Source organism: Macrobrachium nipponense, chromosome 12, assembly GCF_015104395.2.
Source record: "Macrobrachium nipponense isolate FS-2020 chromosome 12, ASM1510439v2, whole genome shotgun sequence".
NCBI classification, from domain to species: Eukaryota; Metazoa; Arthropoda; class Malacostraca; order Decapoda; family Palaemonidae; genus Macrobrachium; species Macrobrachium nipponense.
Genome location: NC_087205.1, coordinates 92,759,045 through 92,772,374, shown reverse-complemented (window position 1 = coordinate 92,772,374; position 13,330 = coordinate 92,759,045). Strand labels below are relative to the sequence as shown.

At 36.7% G+C, this 13,330-nt stretch overlaps 1 protein-coding gene across 4 annotated transcripts in view; it reads left to right on the top strand.

Annotated features, from left to right (window-relative positions):
* The window catches only part of LOC135224667 (nuclear hormone receptor FTZ-F1 beta-like), a 211,926-nt gene that overhangs the window by 126,781 nt on the left and 71,815 nt on the right, over positions 1-13,330 (top strand). Inside the window, exon 1 of one of the 4 annotated variants that reach the window (XM_064263888.1) lies at positions 9,015-9,152. The exons of the other annotated variants lie outside the window; for them this stretch is intronic. The gene's annotated coding sequence lies outside the window, so the exon portion shown is untranslated. Of the gene's footprint in view, positions 1-9,014; positions 9,153-13,330 lie in introns of those variants that run through there. 4 annotated transcript variants of the gene reach the window in all.

The window sequence follows — 13,330 nt, the reverse complement described above, 5'->3', positions numbered from 1 at the left end:
TTGACGTCGTTAGGACATGCTAATGAGAGAGACGCGTCTCGATAGAGAAGAGGATCTGGATGCTTTGATTAATGCTAAATATTGCACTGGGGTCCTCTCTCTCTCTCTCTCTCTCTCTCTCTCTCTCTCTCTCTCTCTCTCTCTCTCTGTGGGCGTAGTATACTATACTTTCTGATCCGCTCTCTATCGGCGGGGAGCCAGGTGGGACCTATTCTGCTAGTAGTGTCCTTTCTCTCTCTCTCTCTCTCTCTCTCTCTCTCTCTCTCTCTCTCTATATATATATATATATATATATTATATTATATATATATATATATATATACAGGTAAAATCAACGTCAGTTAAACTGAAGCATTATTCAAACTTATGACTGCGTGACGCATCGGAATCCCACAAGGTGACCACTTGCCACCGCCTGCGTTCAAAGGACGAGCTAGAGAAAACTCGAGTTAATAGATCACGTTTTTTTTCATTTATTTGTTTATTTATTATTTTTTTGCGTCCAATTGATGATGGAAACGTGCCGTAGATTATAGGTTAATTAACTTAATTCAGATACTTTCAGGTGTATGCATACTACCTTGTGTGCACATGCATGCGGGACTGTTTTTTGTGTATGTTCATATCGTATGTTGGGTATGTTGTTTCCCCAGTAGTTAATGAGGGTGAAACTATGTGAGTGTATGTGTGTGTGTGCGTGTGTGAGGTCATCATATTATTTTGTGCTGAGAACAAAGGGATGAACTTAGGCACAATATCTGCGTTATCTTATCGTCCAACGTATTACATATCGCATGGGAAGGCCCGTTGCCAAGGGCCATAATTAACCGATACCTTTGCTGAAAAGGTATAGTACACTCTCTCTCTCTCTCTCTCTCTCTCTCTCTCTCTCTCTCTCTCTCTGAGAGAGAGTGGTCACCCAGGTGAAGAGGTATAGAGAGAGAGGTCACCCAAAAGGAACCTTAATTTGGATAATTCAGTGAAAGGACTTTGTCTTCTCACTACTCTACAATATAGTCTGTAGTCGCTCAGGTCTCATTGTGACCCAGCGGCGATTGTATCCGACTCCTAAACTCTGATTGTCTAATGAAAAGTGAGAGAGAGAGAGAGAGAGAGAGATACGCGTACACACAAACGCACGCACACACTCACTAAACAACCAGCTTTCCTCTGACCTTGTAAAGAGAGACAGACAGACAGACAGACAGACGAGGAATGAAAGTTCATCCCGCCCATCCTTCGAAGGAAGGCGTCCTGGATGAATCACAGAGGTTCTCCTTCCTTCGCTCTCGCCCCCCCCCCCCCCCCCACCCCTAACCCCCAACCCCCAAGCCTCCCCCTTTTAATTTGCCTTATTGTTGACCTTTTCATTTGCCTTTTTATTTGGCCATTTTTTGCCATTTTACTTTTTATTGTGGGCGAATAAAATTCTTTAAGCCGATTTCTTTGGGGTTTTGTTTTTTTTTATTTGCCTCTTTTGCCTTTCTTTTTGTCTTTTTATTCGTCTTTTCATTTCCCTTTCTATTTGTCTTTTATTTACATTTTATTTTCATTTTTATTGACCTTTTTATTCGTCTTTTTATTTGGCATTTTATTTGCCTTTTTATTTGCTATTTAATTGTTTTTTTTATTTGCCTCTTTTGCCTTTCTTTTTGTCTTTATTCGTCTTTTCAATTGCCTTTTTATTTGTCTTCTATTTGCATTTTGTTTCGCCTTTTTATTTGTCTTTTTATTTGTTATTTTATTAGTTTTTTACTTGCCTTTTATCTTTTTATTTTATTCATCTTTTAATTTGCCTTTTTATTAGTTTTTTACTTTGCCTTTTGACTTGTCTTTTTAATTGCTTTTGCCTTTTTATTTACCTTTCTATTTGTTTTTTATTTGTCATGTTTTTACCTTTTTATTTTTCTTAATTGCCATTTCACTTACTTTTTATTTGCCTTTTTATTTCACTTGTATATTTAAGGCCTTGCGAAGCTAATGACGGCACTGTGTTGACTGAGCTATTAACAGATTCTCTCTCTCTCTCTCTCTCTCTCTCTCTCTCTCTCTCTCTTCTTCTTCTCTTCTTCTTCTTCTTCTTCTTCTTCTTCTTCTCCTTCTCTCTCTCTGTCTGTCTCTTTCTTCTTCTACTTCTCTCTCTCTCTCTCTCTCTCTCTCTCTCTCTCTCTTCTTATTCTTCTTCTTTTCTCCTCCTTCTCTTTCTCTGTCTCTTTCTTCTTCTACTTCTTCTTTCTCTTTCTCTCTTTCTCTTCCTCTTCTTTTTCTTTTTCTTCTTCTCTCTTCTTCTTCTGTTCTCTCTCTCTCTCTCTCTCTCTCTGTTTCTTCTTCTCTTTCTTCTCTCTTCTTCTTTTCTCTCTCTCTCTGCTTCTTCTTCTCTTTCTTCTCCTCCTCCTCCTCCTCCTCCTCCCAAGGTTTCGTACCGTCGTCCTCCTCCGGGGGGCTTCCCGCGATAATCCTCCCCACCCGTCCGGGTTAATCCCCGCGGAGTAACTTCTTAACTGCTGCAGGTGTGCGTCTCTAGATCGGCGATAAGGCGACTCGTATGACAGCGTCCGAATTGATGGTTCTTATGGTTCTTGAAATGCACATTCACCGCCGATTCATTGACTGACCCTCCCTCCCTCCCTCCCTCTCCTGCCCCGCTTGGGGATTGGAGGGGGAATCATCTTGCTAGAGGATTTGAGAGAGAGCTTCGGGAATCTCGCTGCTGGAGGCTTCGTTCTCAACAGAATGTTTGATGGAGAAGGAAGGTTCGAGGGGGAGCTTCGGGAATGGGGGCGTGGGGGAATCTTCTTGTTGGAGGATTTGAGGGAAAGCTTCGGGAATCCTATTGGTGGCTTTGTCCTCAAGAAAGATATGAGATGTAGCTTCGGGAATCTTGCTGTTGGAGGCTTCGTTCTTAAAGGATGGTATGAAAAAGAGCTTCGGGAATCTTGTCGGAGGCTTCTTTCTCAACGGAAGGTTTGAGAAAGAGCTTTGGGAATCTTGCTGCTGGAGGCTTCTTTGTTAAGGGAAGACTTGAGAAAGAACTTCGGGAATCTTGCTGGAGGCTACGTCCTCAAGGGAGGCTCCGAGGTGCAGCTCGATGGAGCTTGGGAATTTTTCCGGGGGCCTCATTCTCAACGGAAGGTTTCAGAAATAGCTTTGGGAATCCTATTCGAGCTTTGTCCTTAAGAAAGATATGAGATATAGCTTTGGGAATCCTGTTGGAGGCTTCGGTCTCAGTGGATGACACTAGGTGGAGCTGCGGAATTTTTGGTGGAGGATTTGTCCTCAACGAAGGATAAGAAGAGATGGAGCACTTGGAATTTCGCTGGAGCCTGCGTCCTCAATAAAGGACATAAGTTTGTTGGAGCTTCGGGAATCTTAATTAAGGAGTCGAGGACGCGGCGTTAAAAGTCACTCTTCTTGGAGGTGGACTTTTTGGACCAAAGGAGAGGAGATATCGGGTATTATATACGCTGGGATAGGGAGGTGGGAGATAAATGGGGCGGTGTCTGGAAGGATGATGGGTGGGCGGGTATATGTGTGTGTTTGTAGGAGGGTGGGGTTGGTGTGGGGTGGGGTGGGCTGGGGGGGGGGGGGGGAAGTGGAGGATTGAAGCCTGTTTCAAGGTGAGCTAGTCTCTCAGGGCCCCCCTCCAAACCTAAAGCTAATGAATGGGTGCACATCCAGAACCCATGCTCTTCCCCCTTTTTCCCCTTCCCCCTATCCCCTCCCCTGCCTTCCCCTTCCCCGGCCCCACTCCTCCACTTGCATCCACTCCTTTTCTCAATGAATCGATGGGCGTCTGCACACATTGATATCTAGCCAGTCGGAAAAGCGTCAAATTGCATATTTGTATCCGAGGAACCGAACCACCTGTTACCTCCTCGGGTCCTGATTGGATGCAAAAAGGGCACCTGCTGCTGAGTCTGATGCTTCAGCCTCCGTGGCTGTTCGAGCTCATTAAAAGCCTTACATAAAGAGGTAAGCCAAGACCTGCCTTCGGCCCTTGTTCCCTTCTGGGTACGCCCCCCTACCCACCCACTCCCTTCCGACCCCCCCTCCCGCCTCTCCCTCCCACCGCCTTGACAAAGAGGCCCTTTGGGTATGAAGATCGAAGATAAGACTCGCGAGCCAATCGCGGGAATGGTTCGGGGGCAAGGCGGGAGATTTTGAGAGAAAGAGAGAGAGAGAGAGAGATTTTCAAATGATCGTTTTTAAATTGATTTTTTTGTTTTTCTTTGTGGGAGTATTTCATAAAAGATGTCTTAGGTATTTTCGTTTGATTTTCATGGCCGGACACAAATAAGATTGACTGAAACGTGCCATTACATGACGGTATATATACGACAAAATGCGATTATGTTCCTTGCCTTCTACAAAGTATCTAAGATTCTAATGTCAGCATAGTTTTAAAACAATTTTTAAAAACTACTCTTATTTTATTTTGCAGGTAATTCAAACATTTTAATATCGATTGAGCAACCAAAAGTAATGCCACGTAGCTTTTCTCATTCCATGTTGTACTTGACAGCAATCTCTGCATTTTCTTAACTTTGAAATTAACAATGCAAATTACGATTCAAAAAATGCGTTTCCTCGTCATGTGAGATGTTTAGAGGCCATATATGAGTTGTGATTGATATACTTTAGTTACTATTATTATCATTCAGAAGATGAAGAACCCTAATCATAACTATGGAACAGGGCCACCACAGGGGACCATTGGCTTGAATTTCAAACTTCCGGAAGAGGAGACTTCACTCATTAAAAAGAAAATAAACATTATTAATAAACTCATAAATGGATAATGTACTAAAACACTAAGGAATAGCAGTAATGGACTTGGAGCCTACCGTTATGGTACAAAGTTGACATAAATCAGTTACGTTAAACAGTTTTGGATGCTTGGGCTAGTAACACAGTTTATCTATCTAAACCAAGTCTTAGGGAAGCAAAATCGAAAATCAGTTATGAACTATGGACTTTTTCCATTTTTTGTTTTGTTTTCAAGTGTTATCATTCGGGTATGTTACTCTTATCAAAATAATACTGACAATTCACAGAGCTTGTGTTGATGAAAAATATAAAAAAATATATTTAAAAAAAAGAAAGACAGAAACTTCTGCAATTATTTTAATTTTTCGTTCTTTCCTTGTTTGCGATTTTGAGACGCAGCGCTACGTGCAATAAGCAACAAGTGCGCTCTCTCTCTCTCTCTCTCTCTCTCTCTCTCTCTCTCTCTCTCTCTCTCTATATATATATATATATATATATATATATATATATATATATATATATATATTACATATATATATTGCGTGTGCTCGCGCGCATATGTGTGTAGTTAAATTTGTGTTTACATGTGTACACCTATACACTCATGCACAAAACTGGGCTTTACAATATGGGCCCGGCCCTCGTTGTCGTGTGGTGTGGGTGTGGTGCATGGGCGGTAACTTTACTGTTGTATACCCTCCTCCTCCTCCTCCTCCTCCTCCTCCCCCTCCTCCTCCTCCTCCTCCCTCCTCCTCCTCAAAATGTATTTGTAGACTTCAGTATCAGTGATACAGATTAAACTCACATAATTATATCATTAATAATAATAATATATGATCGAGAAAGTCTCCTTTCAGTCTATTTTTATTATTATTTTTATTATTATTATTATTATTATTATTATTATTATTATTATTATTATTATTATATTATTATATCCATATATATATATATATATATATATATATATATATATATATATATATATATATATATATACATATATAACATCTATATATACGTACATACATATCAGCATAAATATATATACATATATCTATATATATAGCATATATATATATATATATATATATTATTTATATATATATATTATATATATATATACAATATATATATATAATAATATATATATATTATAAATCATTTTATTTTCAGTTTATATTTCTCTCTCTCTCTCTCTCTCTCTCTCATCTCTCTCTCTCTCTCTGTCTCCTCTCTCTCGCTCTCTCTCTCTCTCTCTGAAAAAAATCTGACGGTTGAACAACACAAATATGCGGAAGTTTCTTCATTCCAATCAACCAATGATTTGATTCGGTGGTAATCCATCGGACGATCTTAATTTCGGGGAAAAGGAGATACGATCAATTTGAACGGCGCTTGCAGACTGCAGGCATGAAATAGATTATATAAGGTTCGCTTGAATCCTGTTTGCTATAGTGCTTGCTAGTCAGAGAGAATACCTTGTGGAACTCGCTGGAGCATTGACCGCTTGCTCTCCAAGCACAGTTCCTGTTCACGCAGACGTCTCGTGGAATTGATTTGCAGATAGTGAGGAGATTCTATTATTATTATTATTATTATTATTATTATTATTATTATTATTATTATTATTATTATTATTATTATTATTATTATTCCAATAGCTGTGCGACAGAGAGAAGCAGTATCGGTATAGCCATTATTATTGATTTTTTATCATTATTATTCCAAGCGTTGTGTGACCGAGAGAGGCAGGTATAACATATTATTATTATTATTATTATTATTATTATTATTATTATTATTATTATTATTATTATTATATTATTATTATTATTATAGTCCCAAGATTTATGTGAGAGAGACAAGCAGGTATAGCCTGTCATTATTATTATTATTATTATTATTATTATTATTAGTATTATTATTATTATTATTATTATTATTATTATTATTATTATTATTATTATTTTAATTCCAAGAGTTGTGTGAGAGACAAGCAGGTATAGCATATTCATTATTATTATTATTATTATTATTATTATTATTATTATTATTATTATTATTATTATTATTCTTATTATTATTATTATTATTAGTTCCAAGAGTTGTGTTACAGAGAGAAGCAGGTTTAGCATATTCATTATTATTATTATTATTATTATTATTATTATTATTATTATTATTATTATTATTATTATTATTACGAAGATGAAACCTGCTCACACGGAACGAGTCAACCACATTAGCCATTGACTTGAAATTCTTTCATCTTCCAAAGAATATGGTTTTTTTTTTTAAAGAAGTAAGAGGAGGTAAAGGAAAATACAGAAAGGAGAGATCACTTATTAAAAAAAGAAAAAAATAGATTAACAAATGAATAAATAAATAAGTAAATGAATAAAATGCAAGGACAATAGCATTATGGCATCTCTTGAACTTCTGACGGAGTTCCATTCGCCCGACATCCTCATGGAGACTGTTCCACAGTCCAGTGGTGTGAGGAGGAATAAAGGACCTCTGGAACCGAGACGTTCCGCAGCGAGGAACATTTATTACATGTTGCTTTTTCCAATGTGTTCCTCGAACGACGAGAAAATTAGAAAATTATTCATCATGCAAATCTCTCTGTGGATCAGCATAGTGAAATGTTATGCTGTCTGTCCGTAGACTTCATAAAATAATTTTTTTTCTTGTCTTTAAAATTACTTCATAACAGTGGTGACATTATTATTATTATTATTATTATTATTATTATTATTATTATTATTATTATTATTATTATTATTATTATTATTATTATTATGCAGATAGAACCCTGTCCATACGGAACAAGCCCACCACAGGGGCCACTGACTTGAAATTCAAGCTTCCAAAGAATACGGTGTTTGTTAGGAAGAAGTAAGAGAATGTAAAGGGAAATACTGAAAGAAGAGATCTCACTTAATATAAAAAAAAGGGGAAATACAGAAAAAAATAGATCTCTTATAACAAAAAGTAAAACAGATAAACTTCTATAACAATAAAAAAAAATCCATTAAAAAGTGTGAATATTTTGGGGCCTTACCTTTTTTTTTTTTTTGGCATTTTGAAAAAAAAAAACACTTATTTAAAATCTATCGTAAAATATGATTGAAATACCCATACGACCTTGAAGACTAATTTCATATGAGAAAAAATATTCCCATTTTTCCTTCGAGGACTATTGGAAGTGGCACATGTTGGATGATATTTTCTGACGACATGAATTAATCTAATTAGCTATCGTCTCGTATGACAATTGACTTCTTAAAATTAACTTACAAGTATCTAACGATTTTGTACTTAACACATTTCTGGATAACGAAACGGCTGTCGGGTCGACTCTTAACTTATGAGTAATCGACAGCGTCAATTCGACGTCGACGTCTCGTAAGGCTTAGAGCAACGAGTGCCAGGCACTTAAAGACGACATTAACAGAGAAGAAGCGATGCAGAAGGTAACTTTGTTTATATATATATATATATATATATATATATATATTATAATATATATATATAATATATATAATAAAAGGAGCCCATAAAAACGCCAAAAAATATAGAGAGAAAATACTATATTTCAGAGACTGCTGTCTCATACTCTCTCTCTCAGGTAGATCTACTTGAAGAGAGAGACAGCATCAGTCTCGGAATTATAGTATTTTCTCTCTCTATTTTTTGGCGTTTATATGGGCTCCTTTACTGGATGGAATTTTGTGTAAGCGGAACATTTTTACCAGTCATACATATATGTAATATATACATATATATATATATATATATATATATATATATATATATAATATAATATATATATATATATAATCATAATGTATGACACACCTTCCCTCTAGATAGATAGGTAGACTCCCCTTACCGCTCGCAAACTGTGTGTACTTGTTTGTGTTTGTTTGTGTTTTCCTCAGAGTCGACCTCCCGCGCTGTGTAACGCATGGAGAGCAAGTGATGAAGAGACTGCTGGCGCTGGAGCTGCCTGTGTTTGTGTGTGCGTGCGTGCGTGCAAAGCCCTTCCATAGTTGGGGGTGGAGGCGCACATGCGGTGTATACCTCCTCCACCTCTCTCTCTCTCTCTCCCTCCTCAGCCACCACCAGCGAAGCGGAGGAGGAGTGGATGGTGTAAACGAATGAGCGTGTGTGTGTGTGTGTGTGTATGAATGCGAGAGAGAGAGAGAGAGAGAGAAAAGAGAGAGAGAGAGAGAGAGATGAGCCAGCCAGCCAGCCAGGGAGCGAGCTAGCGAGCTAGCGGCCCGACCGACCAGCGACGAACGACGACTCCGTCAGTCAGACACTCAGTCAGGCCACAGAGCCCTTGGTGTTCGGAGTGCCGCCCCAGGACGGAACAGGTACGGAGGGACCCGCCACGCGCGTTGAAGCTCACCACCTCCTCTTACTGAGATACACCGCTTCCATTTCCCCACCGCCCCGTCCCTCCCCCAGCACCAGCAGGTGGAGGAGGAGAGAACGGGCTGTTTATACCTGTCTCTCTCTCTGTGTTTTTTTATTATTCCGCTTTTCCCACTTCGCGTCGTCCGTCCGTCGATAGATGCGGACGGATTCAGGAGGATGGAAAGAAAAGCTCACAGTGACGATGGTGAAGATGACTTGAGAGACAAACAGATGATAAGTTCGGGGGATTTTATTCGTTAATCGTCTCCTTGTAATCTCTCTACTACTACTAAACCCTTTTTCTACACATTCTCCTTCTCTGCCTTTCTTTCCTTCTCTCTCTCTCTCTCTCTCTTTCCAAGTGATGGCAATCCCATGTGACGTGATGTTGTGAAGTCTCCTTCAGGTGCTGTGTCTTTGTGTCTCACTCTGTCTGACGGACATTCATACACAGAGGTTTCCAACGAGACGCCCCGGTGGGGGTTGGGGGAATGACAGGAGTTCTGAGATGATGAGCTCTGTTACCTTGGAAAATATTACAAAAGGGGAATGTTTTGAACAGAAGTGAAGTTGACAAATTTTCTTTTCCTTTTTTTATAGTGAAAATCCTCTTGGTAATAGTTCCTAATGCGAGTTGTCATAGGGATCTATATATGGAATCAATTTTCTTTATTATAAGTTTTCTTGGGTTCATTCATAAGTATTTCGTGTGTATTCTTGGCTTCCCTGCGTTCAATCATAAGTATTTCGTGTGTACTGTGATTTTCCATGCGTGCATTCATAAGTATTTCGTGTGTACTCTTGATTTTCATAAGTATTTTGTGTGTACTCTTGACTTTCATAAGTATTTCGTGTGTACTCATGAGTTCATTCATAAAAATCCCATTTGTATGATCGCATTATATGAGTTCAGTGTATTATTGAATTTCGTAAGTTCGTTGATAAGTATTTCGTGCGTACTGTGTGATTCCCTCGCGTTCATTCATAAAAATTCCCATGTGTGCCATCGAATTTCACGCCTTCGTTCATAAACTTACAATATGTATTATAGATTTTCGTGAGTTCAGTCATTAGTATCCCATGTGTGGTACTATGGATTTCCACACATTCATTCATAAGTATTTCGTGTGTACTATGGATATCCTCGCGTCCATTCATAACCGTTTCGTGTGCACTCACAACATGGTTTAAAGATCTGCCAGAGTTTTTGGTTGTTTGTAGAAACGAGATGAGTTCGAAACGGCTTCGGTGGTGTTGTGAAGCGAAAACAAGAAGAAGAAGAAGTCGGAGAGAATGAATGAAATGATAATGTGTGTGCGCGCGCGTGTGTGTGTGTATATGCGTGTATCTTCCAGGTGTCAGCACCAACAAGAAAAACCCGATGACGAAATCATCAGGATGTTATGAGGACTGGGTGACAGGTGATTGAAAAAAAAGGGATGATAATAATGATATGTGATGCAGTTGTTAATTTGATCAGTAGTTTTTTTTATGCTGTTGGTATCTTTTTTATTAATGTTGCTGTTGTGTTGGTGTGGGATAGTGTGAAGTGATAATATCTGATATACATATGCATATATATACATACACACACATATTTATATATATATATATATATATCTATTATATATAATATATAATATCACCGTGATTCACATACCTGCATTAAGCTACAAAGTGTTCTTTTGAATAACCTTCGGTTAACGTATATGAAAATATATTTAATTCCCGCGGTCCAGAGGCTAATTGGATTTTAAGGACATTTGTGCTTAATGCACACACACACACCACACACACCACACACACACACAAACACATTAATATATATCTATATATATATATATACTATCTAATATATCTATATAGATATATATTATTGTAGAATGCTTACGCTTCCATAATATTTTGATGTAGTTTGTTGTCATCCAATTTCTCTTTTAATTCTCCTTCAAGTATAAGCTTATCATTCCAATCCAAGCTACTGAGAACCAGACTTACCAGACTTAAAAAGTCAAGTAGGTGACTTGATTTCAGCGTTGCCCAAACTCCATAAATGTCGAAATCAAAATACGAAAAATCAAGATGAAATATTCTTTGATGAATACTGTTTTTTTCCACTTCCTCGGAAAAATGTGTTGATATTGTCGATTACCACTTTTTTTTCATGTTATTTCACCTATTTAGACTGTATATTGTGTTTTCATATTCCTTAGATGAAATAAAGGATATTATTATTATTATTATTATTATTATTATTATTATTATTATTATTATTATTATTGAGAAGATGAACCCAACATCCTTTGAAGGATTTAGTTAAAAACAAAAAAATTATTATCACTTCGAACTCGACAGTAAAATCTACTGCAAGCATTATTGTTTATTATCATTATTATTATTATTATTATTTATTATTATTATATTATTATTATTATTATTCAGAGGATGAACCTTACTCAAATGGAACAACCTCACAGGAGCCATTGACTTGAAAGTCAAGCTTCCAAAGAATATTATGGTGTTCATTTGACAGAAGTAACAGAAGGTAAAAGGAAATACAGACAGAAGAGATCAAATATCAGAAAAGGAAAAAATAATAAAAAAGTAATAAATAAATAGATAAGGGGAATTGTTTTAGGTTGCTTATAACATGCAAGGAACAACATACTGACTACAATTTATTGTGTGGTAACTCACGCTACATTGGATGCGGAAGTAGTGGTATTTATGAAGAGTGTAAGGGAAAAAAAGTGAGATAGCCATGCTAAATACTCTCTCTCTCTCTCTCTCTCTCTCTCTCTCTCTCTCTCTCTCTCTCTCTCTCTCTCTCATAGGCTTCATTGTCGACTGAAATGATTTGTGAAAAATGAACTTGGTAAATGTTGTCATTGGAATTGAAGGTATATTTTTCTAATTAATGTTTTTATGTCAAGGAAGAACACGAAGACAAGTGTAAGTCACTGCCTCATCAACTGCCATTTCTGATTGAGAGAGAGAGAGAGAGAGCTGTTTTGTCTCTTACCAGATCGTTCACGACTCTAAATAGGATTTATTTCAACAAAGATTTATTTTTATCTTCCGAATTATTTTATTGTATTGGATTCCTTCCATATTGTCAAGAAAAATGTGTTTTTGTTAGTCACAAAAAAATTAATGAAAAATCCATTTTTTAAATTATATGAAAAAAAACTCTTTAAGGCACGAAAAAAATTGCATTAAAAAATTCAATCATGAAAAAAAAACTTTCTTTAAATCAATTTTTTTTTTTATAAAAATTGTTAAAATCAAGAAAAAATGTTAAACCATGAAAGAAATATTTTTTAAACCATAATTTTTTAATGTAAAATATTATTGTTAAAGCAAGAAAAATATTTTAATGAAAAAAACATTTTTAAATCATAATTTTTTATTAAAGTTAAATTTAAATCATGGAAAAAAAATTTTAATCAGAAAAAAAATTTACTTGTAGACCAAAGACAGCAGCAATCATTATCTCTTGACATGAGCGCCTCAAGAGCAAGAGAATAACCCACCTGACCTTTTCTGTTGTGACGCAAAAGGATTCTAAGATTGAATAAGTTACAGCAGTCAACCTTGGACTTATGAAATACTACTTACTTCACTTCATTCTTTTGCAAAACCATCTGCTCTAAAAAAAAAAAAAAAAAAAAAAAAAGTCTTGTCGATTACATTATTTAGCTCTCGTTTTTAATTTTTAAGGATTTTTTTTCTGCCTCAGTTCTGTCATTTATTTTATTTTTTCTTACTGTTCTGTAATTCTAAAGTGTTTTCCCTTGACATTTGTAACCCTGGCTATTATGGATCCGTGTGTGTGTGTTTTTTTGACGTTCTATCCAAATGATAATGTAGTCTTGTACTGGCAATCAGTTGTTTTTTTCCAAGTCTAGATAATTATTTTGGAGTTCAATTTACATAGGTTGATGGTTATAGTACGTCCTGGTAATTTTGTACCATCTCTCTCTCTCTCTCTCTCTCTCTCTCTCTCTCTCTCAGGGACCTGGGGCAACCCGAACGACCTGTAAGGTCTCTCTCTCTCTCTCTCTCTCTCTCTCTCTCTCTCTCTCTCTACGAACGGTTATTTATTGATGAATGATGCTCACGAAACCGCTTATAT